The sequence below is a fragment of the Panicum hallii genome, chromosome 5 (genome assembly GCF_002211085.1).
Source record: "Panicum hallii strain FIL2 chromosome 5, PHallii_v3.1, whole genome shotgun sequence".
In the NCBI taxonomy this organism is placed as follows: domain Eukaryota; kingdom Viridiplantae; phylum Streptophyta; class Magnoliopsida; order Poales; family Poaceae; genus Panicum; species Panicum hallii.
Genome location: NC_038046.1, coordinates 51750261 through 51755470, shown reverse-complemented (window position 1 = coordinate 51755470; position 5210 = coordinate 51750261). Strand labels below are relative to the sequence as shown.

At 41.5% G+C, this 5210-nt stretch overlaps 1 pseudogene; it reads left to right on the top strand.

Annotated features, from left to right (window-relative positions):
• The first annotated feature begins 2280 nt into the window (after positions 1-2280).
• On the top strand, positions 2281-4876 carry LOC112892749 (annotated as a pseudogene).
• Positions 4877-5210: the final 334 nt, after the last annotated feature.

Genomic DNA, 5210 nt, shown 5'->3' with positions numbered 1-5210 from the left:
GAGGAGTACTTGCAATTCGCATGCTGCAAGCAAAGCTGTTCCGTGAATGTGCATGCTCACAACGACGTTTGCCTGACTCGTAGCAGCTTTGCTTGCCGACCTTGACTCGTCCATCCCTTCCCTTGTAGCTCCCTGCGGGAATCAGCTGTATTCAGTAGTCCAGTCCAATATGGAGACTGCATTGACTAGCCCGGATTGTTCTCTTGCTGTGTTTAGTAGCAACATCAAGAATTCGTGATAATTTTCCTCACGAATCCATTCCAATCATCAAGATTCCAATGGCTATTTAAAAGAAATTCTAATAGGAGCAATTAAGTTTTCCAGCTATTTAAAATATTTGCTGACCTGGGACGAATTTCGCGTCCTATAAAAACATTCTTTCTCCCGATTTAAATTTAATCCTGCCGCTGCGTCGCCTGCGATTCAGTTCTCATCAGCGAGCTCGAATGATTGCCTTTTTCGTTAGGGTGTGTTCGTTTCCTGGGGATTAGAGAGGTTACATTAAAGAGAATCTTATCATTTAGAAGTATTAAATAAAGTCTAATTATAAAACTAATTGCAGAACCTCAGGCCTAATTCGCGAGACGAATCTAATGAGGTATATTAGCCCATGATTAGCGGATGATTACTGTAGCATCACTATGGCAAATTATGGATTAATTAGGCTCATTAAATTTGTCTCGTGAATTAGCATCCATCTGTGCAAAAAGTTTTATAATTAGATTTTATTTAATACTTCTAAATGATAAGATTCTTTTTGATGTGATGGGTTTAAAATTTACGAACACACCCTTATTCTACCGGTGCTCAAATAGGATATGCTCGGGAGTCGGGAACACAGGAGTAGGGTTCCTATGATTGTATGCTTCTTTTGCGATGCGACGCGAGCAAGCTGGACACCATTACACGGAACAGGGATCGGTGGGAATGTGGGGTCAAGTGGTGGGCCATGTTGCCCTCAGGGCGTAGGTGTAGGACTGATGGTGTGGCGTTGACCGTAAATGGGTAGAGCCGGAGCAGAGCAGTGCACCGTCCCTGGTGGAAATGGAGGAGGGGATCTCGAATGTGACATGCAGCAAATTCAGGCAGGTATTTCAGGGTGTTATTTGCGACATCATTCCATTTTACCAGAACTAAAGATGTGTACACGTCGATCATGAAAATGCAGATGGTGCTACGAGCTTTCTTTGATCCCAAAACAAACTCTAAAGTATACATACTAATATCCGTTTCCGTTTAATTGTCACTGACAATGTGCGGGAGCAATTTTACCATATGTCCTTTTCTATTAAAAATAACAAATGCGTGAAATTTCCCTACAAATACACCATCCTGAAACATAGTAGTGCTTTACTGTTATTGCACATTTTTTATGTATCTATGAACTTTTTTCTAGGAATAAAAAAAGAGCGATCAAAGTTGCCATAGTAATTTAGCAGTGACATTAACCGGCAACATATACTAACTAGTATAAGACCACTCCCAAAAGATAGTATTATGGTGCTATATCAAAGACTGCTACGTCAGGCTAGGGGCAATAAATTCATATCACAATACAAGTACTTCTAGTGCATTATATCATGTTGTTTTATCAGGACTTCCAAATCAACTACAAAGTGTTTACTTCAAGTGATACTACTTCATGCCATAGTGCGGTATCATGCAAACTCCAATGGCTAGGATGTCCGGATTAGTTTCCTCTTTCTTCTTTTCAAGTCCTTGACGTGTCAGGAAAATTTTACCTGGCAAGTATTTAATGTGTATGATTTTTTTAGAATTTGAAGGAAAAATTATCACCTATTTTTATACCTAAGACTGGCTCCAACAGGCCAGGTATTTGGACAGGCAAAGGCAATTTAGCTGGCCGACGGGTACTGTAGCATCTCCAATGGGCCATGTATTCAGACTGTCTCCAGCGGCGTTCCCTAAAACGTCCTGTACTCTATATATAGAGGAAGATTCCATTCTCTATTACTCCAGCAGCGTTCTCTAAATGGTCCTCTAAAATAGAGAACGTTACAGGTTTCCTCTATATATAGAGATTCTCTCTCCTCTTCTCTATTTTTTCTTTACATTTCAAACACTGAATTAAATAAAAATAAAATATGTCCATAGCGTTTGAGGTATGATAAATACGTACGTACAAAAATTTGGAACAAAATACGTTTCTAATATAGGGTTTAATGTATAGAGAACGAGATTTAGAGAACGTTGTTGGAGAGAAATGAAATATAGAGGAGAGAATCTTGTAGAGAATTCTGTAAATAAAGGATGTAGAGGATGGGATTTGGAGGATATGGGTGGAGACAGCCTCAGGCCAGGCAAAATACATGGGAAGAAAGAGAACAGCCAAACTGGCTGGTGGGAGCATGCGAGGCATTTGCCCCGTCCACAAACGTCAAGACCTCATCTTCAAACGGTCGACGCAGACAAGCTCTGCAGCGGCGCGGCTCCGTCGGCGACGAGGTGCTTCCCCCGGACAAGCTCTGCAGCGGCGCGGCTCTGTCGGCGACGAGGTGCGTCCCCAATTCCCTTCCTCCTCTTTTCCCATGGATCCGTCTCCCAGGAGGTCTTGACGGCAGGCACTGGGCATGGCGCCGCAGAGGCTCTGCTCTCCCATCTTCTCCTCCCGAATCCCCATCTCGTCCATGAAGGCTGGTCTGTAGATGTAGGTGTTAAGTCCTATTGCGGGCGAGATCCACGATTCAACTGGCTATGGCCTTCAATCCATGTTTCCCTTGCTCTGTTTTTATCAGATTAGCAGTTGGGTTTAGGATTAGTGCAGGTGGCAAGCACGCGGGGGCGCCGCTCTTGTATTGGCCGAAGCTGCACCTGCAGATTCGATTTCTTTCTATACCGATCTAGATTGCATTTTGCCACCAGCACCATCTAGATTAATTTCTTTCTATACTGCAGTTCTGATGTAGTAGCTAGTGCCTAGCTACGACCTCACTTTGGTTGCTATGTCCTGCTGTTTCTTTGAAAAAGCTAAATCATAAACGAGCTGCAAGTCTGATTGTGCACAGAATACAAGCTGTTGATTACATGCCGGTAGGAATTACAGTACAAACCTAGTGAAAGGAGTGAGAAGGTCCCATAATTAGAACACAAAAATTAGATGGTGATGATCTGAGTCAAATATGAATTAAGCAAACATACAGACCTGAGCTTTCTTTAATATCTTCAATGCCTCCCAAGTAGTCGTAGATCTTTTCTGAAACCTGCATGCATCAGGGAAAACGCCTTCCTACTATAACAGCTGATCCTGAAAGTGTTTCTTTCACGGCAAAATAATCATAAAATCTTATTCACTTGCTCCCAGTTATGAAGTTAGAGAATTTTTTAAGAAACAAAAACTTGTTTAACTAATGATACACCAATATTTCAGGATGGATAACAAGTTCAACTCCCAAGAGTGGTCGCTCCCCGGGGCCTCAACCATGAAGGAACTTGAGAAGGTATGTTTGCTTTATTTATTTTGGGTTATTGTTACAGTAATTTTTATGCTTCATTAATCCAAATTTAATTTATTTTCAGTACCATCTTACTGGTGCATTTTCTGGATCAATGCATAACATGAGTGTACCAATTCAGCCTGTCAACCTTGCTGTTACTGCATCATTTCATCAACACCCCACTGAGGACCCGGAGGTTCAAGAAGTCGACAAGAGTGCAGTCGCAAACAATAAGAAAAAGAAGAAGGTTTCCCAGCAAGGAAAGGCATTTTCCAACGAGGAAGATAGGGCAATTTGCTCAGCGTTTCTGCATGTTAGCACAGATCCTATTATAGGAGCTAACCAATCTGCTGCTGGGTAGTATGCAAGAATGCAACAACACTTCACTGAGAATATTGGAGCGAGCAGTAGGACTAAGATTTCCATAGAAAATCGCTGGACCATAATACAGAAGGCTGTCAGCAAATTTTGTGGTTTCTATGCTGCAATTGAAAGGAGGAATGAAAGTGGCAAGAATGAGCAGGATAGGGTACACCATTTTATACATGAGTCCTATCTTTACACATTTTGTTCTTGATTTTTGCATCAATGAATGTTTTTTTTGTTTGGACAGATTAATGATTCCATTCGGATGTATGAGGATACAGAGCCATGTCAATTCGATCACTGTTGGGTGGTTCTTCGAGGAGAGCTGAAGTGGCATGAGAAGATGGCGGAAACTAACATGGAACAAAAAGCTAACCAAAAGCATTCCCAAGACTCTAAAATAGAAATAAATACTATGCACACCGGCAGTGCACTCCCTGAACGACCTGAAGGATGGGATAGCGCCAAGAAGAGATCCCGGATGATGGGTTATACCTCATCGTCAAGTACAGCTGTGGAAATGTTACAGAAAATGCATGAAAGAGGAGAGAAGAATGATGAGACGGAAGATCAGTTGAGGCAGGAAATGTTCCAGATGGAAAGAGAGAGGCTCGATTTGCAGAAGCTGAACTGGCAGAAGAAGTGGGCTGCCTGGGAGAAGAAATGGGCAATAATGGAGTCCGATTCCAAGTTGCGACAGGAGGAGTATGAGTTAAATCAGTGGAATGCAGATCTTATAGTCATGTCACAGGATCTTGAGAAGTTGACTCCACCGTTGCGTGCGATGTACGAGTAGAAATAGATGGAAATCATGAAGAGAAGAGGCATCAACACTCCCCCAACTAGTGAATCCTAAGTTGTTGTATGAGAGTTGTGTTTGTGTAATTTTTTCTACGAACATATTTGAGTTTTAAAACTATTTCCGCAAACTTGTTTCACCAGTTTGTGGCACGTGTATCAGACTTAATTTCTGATGTGTATCTGGACCATCCTTTGTAAGCTGTTTGTGACTTATGTACAATAATAATATCATCTCTAAATTGAATTATGTACCAGTGATTGAGTGCTTATTTATATCTGACAAGTTATGGATAGGATCATATATATCATTGAGACTAGATATCATATCATGAATGTCATTGGGTGTCCATCAGTACAATTATAATTCAAAGCAGCTTTAGCAACAAAAGAAACTGCTGCTGTTCACTAACTATTTATAACTTATACTACCAACAAAAGAGACTGCTGCTGTTTGCTAACAAAAGGGACTGCTGCTGTTCGCTAACAAAAGAGACCGCTGCTGTTCGCTAACAAAAGAGACTGCTGCTGTTCGCCAGGAACTCCATCTCAGAACCAACAAAAGTAGTTCTCCAGGATCTGTGTTTCCAT